This window comes from Ranitomeya variabilis, chromosome 4, assembly GCF_051348905.1.
Source record: "Ranitomeya variabilis isolate aRanVar5 chromosome 4, aRanVar5.hap1, whole genome shotgun sequence".
In the NCBI taxonomy this organism is placed as follows: Eukaryota; Metazoa; Chordata; class Amphibia; order Anura; family Dendrobatidae; genus Ranitomeya; species Ranitomeya variabilis.
In genome coordinates, this window is record NC_135235.1 from 746273797 (window position 1) to 746287937 (window position 14141).

The window sequence follows — 14141 nt, forward strand, 5'->3', positions numbered from 1 at the left end:
TCTCCATTCTTCTTCCTCTGCCAATATCTTCTCCCTCACACACGACTAAAGTTTACAAGCAAAATTTGGTCAGGTTTCCTCAAATTTGTCTGGCAGTTATGATCACTCCTAATAAACTTGGCTCCACGTAGTCACATGGGGGGTCCGATACATGTGGCGTTAGTCCAGTCACCAAACGTGTCAAGCCCCACATGACGCCATTCAAAGGCCTCAGATTGACTTCATGCCATGACGCGCGTCGCCCAGCCACGTAACCGGGTGGGTCCAATCAAAAGGCCTTGGATTGGCTTCGGTGGCATAATGTAGCTAGTCGAGTGACAGAACAAAGAAGGGCCGGGTCAGACTACACAAGATTTCTTTGTAGTCTGATACCATGGAGAGACCTAGATCTGCATAGGAGCTGCGTACACAAAACGACCGGATGTTTTTTTTAAAAATTGAGTTAAATCAAGGTTTGTTACGCATTTCGGATGCACTGAGGCAAATGTGGGCAGCCTAGCTGTATTAACTGATCTTATGTTAAAAAAAAGTGCAAACGCGCTTTAATTATGATCGATGCTGATAGTAACAATTACCACTTTAGATTGTCAAAGTCATGAGCATGAATCTAAAGTTAATAAATGGGGGGTGGGAACCCCTTAGCCGGGGCGAGTCTGGCTCTGGAGGACCTGTCCTGCACTGCACTGCACAGACATTCTATTTATCTATGTGGACATAGTGTAATACCTCAATTCTCCTGCGGGAGTGCTGTTATTAAATTAAACACTTACTGAAACTTTTACCAACTGATTCCCCTGCAGTGATCTCTTTATTATATTCTTATTTTCAATGAATAGAACATGAAATTATCCAAAGATAGTAGTGATCCTACGACAAGCACTACAACCCCCAGAAAAGCCCCTGCATTTAAAGGAACGGTAATATCTGCCCCGCAGCCTCAGAATTCTTAAGACCAGAAATTGGAAGCCGCTCATTAGCGAGTGAAATGTCTGACTGGCCCGAGAAGGCAGGTTTTGTTTGGTTTTTAACCTCAGTAAATCCTGTCCTGGGAGAGGTGCGTCCCACCCGATTGTGGCTTCCTTCCAAGAGGACAAAGCCACCCCCATTATATGGCCAAGGAATATGGGCACAGGGACACCTTCCCTTCTGAGTCTCAGCTTTACTCCTTTAAAGTGTATTATGGGATTGCAATTTAAGCGATTGCCCTGTTCTATTTTCCTCCGCGGGTGAATCATTGCAGCTAATGGACCCGTGTCTCGTTATCTCAGAAAGGTCCCGCACTAACGCCTCGGGAAAGTGGCCAATCAGTCGGCGACTCCCACTTAATAAGCGGCTAAATTTAGGGCCTTAATAATCGCTCGAAGAGTCGGGACGAAGAAAAAAAAGCAACGAAATGACGACCGCAAAACTATTAACGATAATTAATCTGTCACCGAGCCGAAAGCGAGGAGGAAGGGATGGGGTCTGGCGAACCTGGTGATTAAAGGCTGGAGGGGGCCCTTTAAGAAAAACAAAAAAATTCCAACTTACAGGCAGGACATATACAGTGTGTATATATATATATATATATATATATATATATATATATATATATATATATATATATATATATATATAGGGATTAATGGGGCAGTAAATGACTGCAGAGGGCGAGGACGACACAGATTCATCACATGGCTTAGCACCGGAAACGCGTTTCTTGACATACACGGGGAACACCTAATAAGGCTTGGCGGAAAAGCAGCAGGATCAAAACCCGTCTAATGATAATAATAACAATAATAATCAGTCACACGCCCAGCACGGCCCGCCCAGGCTTCGGGTACACAGCTAAAACCTCCTCAATCAGCCGGTTTATCATCGCCGCACTCCGCGGGCGGACAGTAACACTGCCAAACCGGATAGGGTGGGAGAAAAATCAGCTCCATACATCCATAAAAAAAAAAAAAAATCTACCAAAACAAGAGAAGACTTTCGACAGCGCACTTTGGAAATGCATTATTTATTCCAAGCTGCGAATCGCGTTTATATAAGCACGTAGAAGAGTTTCCTATCCAAAAATCGTCACGAGAAGAGAAAAAAACTAAAATATATGTGACTGCAAGTGCAGCTAACTCGTATCAGTCCTGCATTTATGTGACTGCAAGTGCAGCTAACTCGTATCAGTCCTGCATTTATGTGACTGCAAGTGCAGCTAACTCGTATCAGTCCTGCATATATGTGACTGCAAGTGCAGCTAACCTGTATCAGTCCTGCATTTATGTGACTGCAAGTGCAGCTAACTCGTATCAGTCCTGCATTTATGTGACTGCAAGTGCAGCTAACTCGTATCAGTCCTGCATTTATGTGACTGCAAGTGCAGCTAACTCGTATCAGTCCTGCATTTATGTGACTGCAAGTGAAGCTAACCCGTATCAGTCCTGCATTTATGTGACTGCAAGTGCAGCTAACTCGTATCAGTCCTGCATTTATGTGACTGCAAGTGCAGCTAACTCATATCAGTCCTGCATTTATGTGACTGCAAGTGCAGCTAACTCGTATCAGTCCTGCACTTATGTGACTGCAAGTGCAGCTAACCCGTATCAGTCCTGCATTTATGTGACTGCAAGTGCAGCTAACTCGTATGAGTCCTGCATTTATGTGACTGCAAGTGCAGCTAACCCGTCTCAGTCCTGCATTTATGTGACTGCAAGTGCAGCTAACCCGTCTCAGTCCTGCATTTATGTGACTGCAAGTGCAGCTAACTCGTATCAGTCCTGCTTTTATGTGACTGCAAGTGCAGCTAACTCGTATCAGTCCTGCATTTATGTGACTGCAAGTGCAGCTAACCCGTCTCAGTCCTGCATTTATGTGACTGCAAGTGCAGCTAACTCGTATCAGTCCTGCATTTATGTGACTGCAAGTGCAGCTAACTCGTATCAGTCCTGCATTTATGTGACTGCAAGTGCAGCTAACTCGTATCAGTCCTGCATATATGTGACTGCAAGTGCAGCTAACCTGTATCAGTCCTGCATTTATGTGACTGCAAGTGCAGCTAACTCGTATCAGTCCTGCATTTATGTGACTGCAAGTGCAGCTAACTCGTATCAGTCCTGCATTTATGTGACTGCAAGTGCAGCTAACCCGTATCAGTCCTGCATTTATGTGACTGCAAGTGCAGCTAACTCGTATCAGTCCTGCATTTATGTGACTGCAAGTGCAGCTAACTCGTATCAGTCCTGCATTTATGTGACTGCAAGTGCAGCTAACCCGTCTCAGTCCTGCATTTATGTGACTGCAAGTGCAGCTAACTCGTATCAGTCCTGCATTTATGTGACTGCAAGTGCAGCTAACCCGTCTCAGTCGAGAATATATGACCAAAACACATCAACAACTATTTCAGTGAAGTTTTCCTTTTTTATTGATTGCTCATAACCTCCATAAAAAAAAAAAATCTAATTCATTATAAAAAAAAAAAAAAAAAAAAAGAACAGTTTTCTAACGCGTTTCAGTCCTGCTTTTCACTCAGGCTTTGAGAATAAGAACTGTTTCTGAAACTGAGAAATTTCACTTTTTAATTGATTGATCTATGCTTGACACGCACTCACAGCCTCCGCTAATAAATCCACTGGACCACCACATTCAACACAAAAAACAAACAAATATATTCATTTTTTGAATGCGATTCGGGCACCTGATACCCCATACCATGAGAATAAGAACTACATGTCTGAAATACAGCAGAAAATGTTTCTGTGAGACCAAATTACAAAACCTTGAGTGTTCAAAAGAAGTGGACATATAAGGTTAACAACGCGATTCGGTCCTATGTTTTCCCATGCAACGAAAATAACGAATAGATGTCTGCAAATGCCTCAGTGAGAAGCTGCCAACTTCTCCTGGTTGCTCCTTATAATATAATGCATGAAAATTCCGCCCACAACCCAAAAAAAACCAAAAATCAGCCAGTACCTAACACGTTTCGGTCATGCATTTCATTCATGATACGTGTCGGAGATAGTCTCTCACAAGGATGTGTGAGGCTAGATGGGCATCGGCAGTTTTACAAAGTGCCCTAAACTCAATTCACGGATCAAACAGACAAGAGGTTAGTCAACGCGTTTCGGACATACAATCCATGATACATGTCTGAGATAGTCTCGCAAGAATGTGCGAGGCTAGCTGTGCATCAGCAGTTTTACAAAGTGCCCTATACCCAATGCACTGAGCACACAGATAAAGGTTAGTCAACGCGTTTCGGTCATACGCTTCATTAATGATACATGTCGGAGATAGTCTCACAAGAATGTTTGAGGTTAGCTGTGCATCAGCAGTTTTACAAAGTGCACTATACCCAATGCACTGAGCACACAGATGAAGGTTAGTCAACGCATTTCGGTCATACATTTCATTAATGATACATGTCGGAGATAGTCTCACAAGGATGTGCGAGGATAGCTGTGCATCAGCAGTTTTACAAACTGCCCTAAACCCAATGCCCAGAGCAAATGACAGATCGAGGTTAGACAACGCGTTTCGGTCATGCATTACATCTATTATGTTCTGAATGCACAAAATGCTTCTGGGAACGTATTTGTAAGGCTAGTGGTGATTCAGGAACATTAGCTACATTGGGTGCAGAGACATATACAGATCTAACTGGGGTCCAGGAGTCATTTCCCTGCTGCAAGTCTGAGGCCAATAAAGGAGTCCACCGACGCGTTTCGGTCACGCATTTCTTCTCTGCTATAAGGGACTGCATGACCAAACAGCGTTAGTGTGAAGTTATTTCTCCCTGTGTCAGTGCCTTCCACCTGCCGAGCCTCATGTGCAGGAATGGATCCTCTGGTATTAGCTGTAGCCTACAGGTATTAAAACGCACCTGCTGCCTCCCGCCCACACCGTGCACAGCGCGACAGGTTGTAACACGGAGACCTCTGCGAGCGAGCGAGCTGCAGCTTCCCATTACACAGATTTCCCACTGCCAAGCTGCGGTATGAAGGAATCTCACCCAGTAGTCAACCATGGAGGGGGAAAGAAAAACCTCCATAAATCGGCAGCATATTTTTCTAGTAGGGGTCTGAGGGTCTGATGATTTTTCCTGCATTTTTCTTTTTTTACGTAAGTGTATGACAAACCTGAAATACAAGACCGGATGGTTTTGTTGGTTCAACACGGCCTTGACCTCACCCGTTACCCACCCGAATCTCCTTCTTAAATACTCGGTGCTGCGGTGGTCTCTTTTTCATTACCACGAAATGCTGCCCCCTTACAAGAGACGGGTCGATGCACGACGAAGGAGGTGACGGCTACCGGTTCCTATAGACCGAGGTGGAACATGCCCGGACATATTAAATCGGCTGGGTTTGGTCTTGGGAGTAATCGCTGAGCTGCGCCGACTTAAATATAGAACGAAGTTAATGATCGTCAATCAATTAAACAGCCGGATCCCATTATAAATAGATTTTACACTGGGTCCTTCCCTCATGGTTTAAACCAACAAAAACAAACAAACAAAAAAACAAACAAAAAACAAAAACACCAGAACAAGGGCCCTAGCTTGATCTTTGCTGTGGTGCCCCTTTATCCCCCCTGGTACCGTAAGCAAAAGAAAAGGCAACAGAGCACAATTTGCTAAATAAAAAGTTAAAAGAAAAATAGAAAACACACAAAAACACAAAAAGTAAAAAAAAAGAAAAAAAAGAAAAATAGTAGCAAGAAAAAAACTGAAACAAATGGTACAAATAAAAAAAACAACAATATAAACATACGGTAATAAAAATAAAAATGTAAGTAGATACTGAAAGAAAATTAACAAATTAAAAAAATAAAAAAAGGAAAGAAATTATAGAGAAAATAGAAAACATACACAAAAGAAAACAAAGTAAAAAAGAGTAGAAAAAATGAACGGAATAGTAACAAAAAGAAAAAAGTTAAAAATAAAATGTATAAAAAAACCCAGTATGAACAAATTAGAAAAATAGTACGAAAAATAAAGTAAAAAAATAAAAGAAAATGAGAACCGAGAAAAATTTAAGCAAAAGACATACTGAAAGAAAAATAATATATATAGAAATAAAATTAGAAAAGTTTTGAAATAAAGATAAAAAATGAAATAGAAAAAAAAAAAAAAAAAAGAAAAAGAATAGAAAACAAAATGAAGAAATATATATATTATGTGCAAAAAGAAAAAAAAAAGAAAAAAAAAAAAAGAGCATGAACCGCACATCCCAAAATCATACGTTGATCTAAAGCCGCTAGGCAAAAATTTAAATACTGAACATGAGGTTTTCAGTTTAACATTCTGATCAGACTGTATGAAGCCCACTGCCCCTTCACGGCAAACCTCGTAGTGGGTCCTAACGCCCTAACGGAGCGGAGCCGTGCGGCGACCACCGCCGCAGCGGCCATGCACCAGCAGGGCGGACGGCCTGTTGCCCCACAGCACCCATGCTGTGAGACCGAGTCCCCAAGACTCCAGACCGCGCCGCCCCACCAGCACAAAGCCACAGCAACAATGGCCGCCACACAGCACCAAAATTTTTTTTTTTTTTTTTTTCTTTTTGCACATAGCATGTACTTGTCTCTTTTTTTGGACCAGCACTCCTCCCATTTGGCTCAGGTGATTTTAATTAGCAGGAGACTGCAAAGTAAGGGGTCTAGCCCATTTTGGCTCTCACTGAAGAGCTGGAGGAAGGTGAGTTGAAATGCTCCCTTCATTTTGGTGCTGGTGCTGTGTGGCGGCCATTGTTGCTGTGGCTTTGTGCTGGTGGGGTGGCGCGGTCTGGAGTCTTGGGGACTCAGTCTCGCAGCATGGGTGCTGTGGGGCAACAGGCCGTCCGCCCTGCTGGTGCATGGCCGCTGCGGCGGTGGTCGCCACACGGCTCCGCTCCGTTAGGGCGTTAGGACCCACTACGAGGTTTGCCGTGAAGGGGCAGTGGGCTTCATACAGTCTGATCAGAATGTTAAACTGAAAACCTCATGTTCAGTATTTAAATTTTTGCCTAGCGGCTTTAGATCAACGTATGATTTTGGGATGTGCGGTTCATGCTCTTTTTTTTTTTTCTCTTTTTTTTTTCTTTTAGAAATATATATATATATATACACTCACCGGCCACTTTATTAGGTACACCTGTCCAACTTCTTGTTAACACTTAATTTCTAATCAGCCAATCACATGGCGGCAACTCAGTGCATTTAGGCATGTAGACATGGTCAAGACAATCTCCTGCAGTTCAAACCGAGCATCAGTATGGGGAAGAAAGGTGATTTGAGTGCCTTTGAACGTGGCATGGTTGTTGGTGCCAGAAGGGCTGGTCTGAGTATTTCAGAAACTGCTGATCTACTGGGATTTTCACGCACAACCATCTCTAGGGTTTACAGAGAATGGTCCGAAAAAGAAAAAAAATCCAGTGAGCGGCAGTTCTGTGGGCGGAAATGCCTTGTTGATGCCAGAGGTCAGAGGAGAATGGGCAGACTGGTTCGAGCTGATAGAAAGGCAACAGTGACTCAAATCGCCACCCGTTACAACCAAGGTAGGCCTAAGAGCATCTCTGAACGCACAGTGCGTCGAACTTTGAGGCAGATGGGCTACAGCAGCAGAAGACCACACCGGGTACCACTCCTTTCAGCTAAGAACAGGAAACTGAGGCTACAATTTGTACAAGCTCATCGAAATTGGACAGTAGAAGATTGGAAAAACGTTGCTTGGTCTGATGAGTCTCGATTTCTGCTGCGACATTCGGATGGTAGGGTCAGAATTTGGCGTAAACAACATGAAAGCATGGATCCATCCTGCCTTGTATGGAGCATCTTTGGGATGTGCAGCCGACAAATCTGCGGCAACTGTGTGATGCCATCATGTCAATATGGACCAAAATCTCTGAGGAATGCTTCCAGCACCTTGTTGAATCTATGCCACGAAGAATTGAGGCAGTTCTGAAGGCAAAAGGGGGTCCAACCCGTTACTAGCATGGTGTACCTAATAAAGTGGCCGGTGAGTATATATATATATATATATATATATATATATATATATATATATATATATATATATATATATATATATATATATATATATATATATATATAGTAAAGCAATACACAAAATGTAAAAAAGAAAAAAAAAAAAGTAAAAATAAACAGAAAAAAAAAAAAAGGGTCATCCGAGGAGACACCGTGTTCCCATGCATCGTGTTCCTCTGGCAGGGGTCCAGGAGGTGTAAGACAAAACACCTGTCTCTTGTAGAAATAAATATTTGTCTTCGAGATACAGAAAATGTAAAATTGTTCCGATCGCAATAGTAAAGATACACGAGATATTGGAAACAACAATTACGAAAGAAAAAAAAATTGCTGTTCCAAGTGATCTCATATAATGGAGATTTATCTAAATCCTTCCTTTCCACAGAGAAATGGCCTCTCGGTAAGCCCCCACTAGGGACAGGGGTACGGCCTGCAGACTGGTGCCAGCCACTAATGCCGGGGATCTCACTGAGGGGATTGCACCAAATCCAATTTCAATAAAGAGTTTACCTTCAGATTTCAAGAAAAGGGGAAAAAAAAACTAAATGAATAACGGTGAAGGGATTGAGAACGGAAATATCCAAAAACCTAAAAAAAAAAAAAAAAGGTAGAGATCTACATGGTCCCAAGGAGTCATGGAGAGCGTCCAGTGTGACTATATCCATAAGGAAAAGTGGGTCCGTGGTTAATGAATAGTTGCTTGAATTATCCCCTGATGATCGATCGTTTCGCATTGAAGGTTTTGCACACATTTTAGTCCACATTGGACATTACATTCGTTGCCCTACATCTTCAAGGACTATAGACGACCAATCTTTCTTCTGGGAATATTCAGACTCTTAAAGGGTGGAAGCTTTTTTCTTCTGTCAAATAACATTTCAAACGTGGCCAACTTCTTTCCAGACTATGGAGATGTGATTGCTACTAGATTTCATAAACCCTTGAATGAAATCATCCATTTTAATCCCATAAAATGAGCCCAGACAGCATAAATATGGATGATTATCCATGGGGAGAGGGAAGTTAAAGATCGAGTGATGAAACTCAACATCTCCAACGCCTTTTGGGAGGATGGTCAATGGAATTGTACAACTCTTCATTTAAGAAAGATCTTTTGACCCAAAAGAATGTTCCGAAAAAGATATTCCATTATTCACCTGGAGACACCTAAAATGTTCGGCCAGGCCAATGTGGAATAAATTGTGTGTGGCTAGATGATCATTCGATCAAGTCGGTCAACCGTCAACTTACTTTTCACTTGTTGGTACATCCATCGTACAAAGACGAGGAGTCAACCATCGCTCTAAAAACAAGACACCAAGGAACTGGTGATGGAAGGTGGCTAGTGTGGGGTGACCAAAGAAAGGTTTTGGGGCAAGAGTGACCAATTCAAATTAGATAGACGTAGGTCAACGGTTGAACTTTCCAGGAGTATTCAGATTGTACAAGGATGGAAGACCTTTAGTCCGACTGTTTCAAACATGGCCGACTTCTTTCCAGACGATGGTAGTGGTGCATCACCAGTTGGCTGAAATTATTGGACAAACGCTAGATAAGCAATCTTTCCAGGAATGTTCCGACTGTTCATAGACTGAAAATCTTTCCTATGACTGTTGAAGAACTCTTGAAAAAATGTTCCCAAAAAGATCTTTTGTCTTTCGCTCGGAGTCGCCTAAACTGTATGGCCAGCCTGGAAGTTTGTGATGGTCAATGGGGCCTAAAATGTAGCTAGAACATTGGTTGGTCAACCGTCAACCTGCTTTAGTCTTATAGGTATGGTCGCCATAAAATAACCAAGGAGACAACCTTCTCTCTAAAAAAAGATACCAAGGAACTGGTGATGGGAGGTGGCTAGTGTGTGGAGACTAAAGAATAGTTGGGGAGCAAGAGTAATCAATTTAGTGGCAAAATTAGATAGAAATAGGTCAATGGTTGAACAATCTTCGATCAAATGATCAATTCGTAAGCACAACCGTTAGAATTTCAGTCATTGCCATACATATGGGTACGGACGACTGATCTTTCAGGAAATGTTCAGACTGTTCAAGGACGAAAAATCTTTCCTACAACAGTCGAACATTTACGACTTCTTTCAAGATGATGTTGGAGTGTCATCGGTTAGTTGAAATAATCGTTTCTAGATTTCAAACAATCTTGGCCAAAGTCGTCCATTTTATCAACACTATAAGGCCCAAAAATATCAGACATAAGTTGATGAAAATGGGAGGGAAGCAACTGATAAAGTGATCAAACTCAACATGCCTGATCCTTCTCAGGAGGTTAGTCAATGGGACTGCCTAACTCTTCACTCACTTGTATGGGGCATTTTACACAAAAACCTTTACGCCAATCTATTCTTGAAAGAAGGTTCTCAAGATGATCTTCCATCCTCCACCCAGTGCCACTAAAGATGTGTGGACAAGGCTGAAGTTTGAGTCTGCAAAATGATTGTTCACCAATCGTTTGATCAACGGTTGGATAATCTACGTCTATCTTATAAGTTTGGCTATCTTTTGTTGAACGTACATGGCCATTATAACATATCTGAGGAGCTAACCTTGTTTTTTACAAGAATACCAAGGATCTGGTGACAGAAGGTAGCTAGTGTGTGGTGACCAAGAATGGTTTGGAGGCAGGATTGACCAATTTAGTGGCCAAACTGTGCATTTAGAAGCTACAATGGAAGCGACAACGTACAGTGAAGTGCTAGGTGATGAGGACCAAGAAAATGGTTGTGATTAGATGTTTAGTTGCCGGGTGATGGAAAAGAAAAAGCCATATAACACAGGTAAGAAAAAAAAAAAAAAAAGAGGCCAGTAAGACAAGTTCTGGATGGTACCAGTATGCCCTCACTGTTGGGCGGTATGTCCACCAATACACTGTGTTCCAAATTATTCTGCACAAAGAGTTTCGGAGTGATAAGGTTAGAATTTTTTTGTTTGTCATTTAAACTCATTGATGGTGATGTGTGTCAGGGCTCTTTATATCACTGAAAGCAATTGCAGATACCTGTGCACATTAGTTTGGCAGGTGTGTCCAAATAAAGGCAAGACTACTTAAGAAGTCTGTTCCACATTATTAAGCAGCCTACATTTTTTGCCAAAATGGGAAAGAAAAAGGATGTGTCGGCTGCTGAGAAGCAACAAATTGTGGAGTATTTAGGTCAAGGCATGACTACAATCAACATTGCCAAGACACTTCATCGTGATCATCGCACAATCAAGAAGTATGTAGCTGATTCCCAGCACACACGTGTGCGTGCTGATAAGGAAAAATTGAGGACTCTTTCCAACAGGCAATTGCGTAAGGTTAAAAGAGCAGCTGCAAAAATGCCTTGTCATAGCAGCAGACAAGTTTTGAAGCTGCTGGTGCCTCCAACATCCCCAGAACAACAAGATGCAGGGTCCTTCAGAGGTTTGCAGCTGTGCGTAAGCCATCCTGTCGACCACCTCTCTCCCTCTATCCACTGCACACAAGCAGAAACGGCTCCAGTGGGCCAAACGATACATGAAGACTGACTTCCAAACTGTTTTGTTCACCAATGAGTGCCGTGCAACGCTCGATGGTCCAGATGGATGGAGTGGAGGATGGCTGGTTGATGGACACCCCATGAAAACACGGCTAAGGCGCCAACAAGGAGGAGGTGGAGTAATGTTTTGGGCTGGAATCATGGGGAGAGAGATTGTCGGCCCCTTTATGATCCCTGAAGGGGTAAAGATGAACTCCATAATCTATGTGGAGTTTCTAAAACAACACTTCCTGCCATGGTTCAAGAGGAAGAACCGTGCTTTCCGCAGCAAGATCATTTTCATGCATGATAATGCACCGTCTCATGCTGCAAAAAAACACATCTGCATCTCTGGCTGCTATGGGCATAAAAGAGGACAAACTTATGGTGTGGCCACCATCTTCCCCTGACCTCAACCCCATTGAGAACCTCTGGAACATCATCAAAAGGAGTGTCTATGATGGCGGGAGGCAGTTCACATCTAAGCAACAGCTCTGGGAGGGGATTCTGTCCACATGCAAAACAATTGGAGCAGAAACCATCCAAAAACTGACAAATTCAATGGACGAGAGAGTTCAGAAGCTTCTTTCGAACAAGGGGTCCTATGTGCAAATGTAACATCACCTAGAATAAAGTTTTCACTTGAAAACTGTTTGATTTCATTTTGTAATAAGCTGATAATGCTTATAACTTCACAATTGACCATTTTTTTGTTCAAAATAAAAAAAAAAGGTTGAAAACTCTGCTGTGCATAATAATTTGGAACATGCATTTTGAGTGTTTATTTTTTTTTTAAAGATACTGTTTTCATAGGCAGTTTGTTCCAAAACATTGCAATTATACTAGAATAGTAGATGACTGGAAAATAACAATGACTGCAATTCAGATAGGTCATTTAGAGAAAATATTACTTGCATGATAATTTGGAACACAGTGTAGGCGATAAGTGTGTGTTCACATGGCTCAGAGGAGCAGGAACATTGGGTAGAGGGATGACAGGGGACTCATCAACCACTGCTTTCTGAGGTGTTACAGATAACAACAGGCCTTAAAAGGGGCACATACAGCAGCCGCCATCTATGGTGACAGGTGAACAAGGGCTGACCCTTCAAACAGAAGAGCCAAACCTCAACCTGACAGTCTATAGCAGACACCCACTGCTAAGGCACTTCGAGTCATTAACCTGGACGCCGACTCTCGGGGAGCAGGAGGGACGACGCGCCGACTCTCGGGGAGCAGGAGGGACGACGCGCCGACTCTCGGGGAGCAGGAGGGACGACGCGCCGACTCTCGGGGAGCAGGAGGGACGACGCGACGACTCTCGGGGAGCAGGAGGGACGACGCGACGACTCTCGGGGAGCAGGAGGGACGACGCGACGACTCTCGGGGAGCAGGAGGGACGACGCGACGACTCTCGGGGAGCAGGAGGGACGACGCGACGACTCTCGGGGAGCAGGAGGGACGACGCGACGACTCTCGGGGAGCAGGAGGGACGACGCGACGACTCTCGGGCGCAGGAGGGACGACGCGACGACTCTCGGGGCGCAGGAGGACGACGCGACGACTCTCGGGGCGCAGGAGGACGACGCGACGACTCTCGGGGCGCAGGAGGACGACGCAACGACTCTCGGGGCGCAGGAGGACGCGACGACTCTCGGGGCGCAGGAGGACGACTCGACGACTCTCGGGGCGCAGGAGGACGACGCGACGACTCTCGGGGCGCAGGAGGACGACGCGACGACTCTCGGGGCCCCGGAGGACGGCGCAATGAGTCTCGGGGTGTAGGAGGACGACGCCGCAGGGGGATGACGCGACGACTCTCGGGGTGCAGGAGGACGTGACGACTCTCGGGGCGCCGGAGGGTGATGCGGCGACTCTCGGGGCCCCGGAGGACGGCGCAATGAGTCTCGGGGTGCAGAAGGACGACGTGCCGATTCTTGGGGCACAGGACGACCACGCGATGACTCTCGGGGCGCAGGAGAACGATGCAATGACTCTCGGCGCAGGAGGACGACACGGTGACTCTCAGGGGGCAGGAGGATGATGCTTATGTTTTGGATAATGGCACAGTTAATAGGCGTACAGGATGATGGCACTTACAGTGAGGGTACAGAACGCCAACACTTGGGGTTCACCATGTCTTGTTGATCACTTAAAGCCTTTACTTCGTACTCGCCATCTCCACGGGCGTCTTGGCCTCATTACATGCAGACAATCACGCCTGAGCTGCTTCCTCCCTGTGGTTTCAGGGTGTGGCCCCCGTGGATCTGTCACTTCTCAGTTCTCTTACATAATTGTTTTTAGTTTGAGCCACAAACAACATAAACATAAAATAAACCTCAATAAATGATTCAAACCCCCGACCTCCCACCCGTCAAGCTGGAGATATATTCCAGTCTACGTATAATAGTGAGCAACAAATAAAAACTTAAAGCTGATGCGCTATTTTGCCACAATTTTTGCAACAAAGAAAATTTTACCGTGTTTTTGAAAAACTGTCGAAAGCTTAAAAAAAATAGAAAAACGCAACGTGCAAATGAGAGTGTAAAAAAATATAGATATGTACACGGTCTACCACGATGATGTAATGAGTGAGAAAGGGTTAATGTGGATGACTATAGCATAGCAC

The 14141-nt window shown here is 44.0% G+C and overlaps 1 protein-coding gene across 1 annotated transcript in view; it reads right to left on the minus strand.

Moving 5' to 3' along the window:
• Positions 1-14141, minus strand: part of TBCD (tubulin folding cofactor D) — a 109769-nt gene that overhangs the window by 50152 nt on the left and 45476 nt on the right. The gene's annotated exons all lie outside the window — the stretch shown is intronic.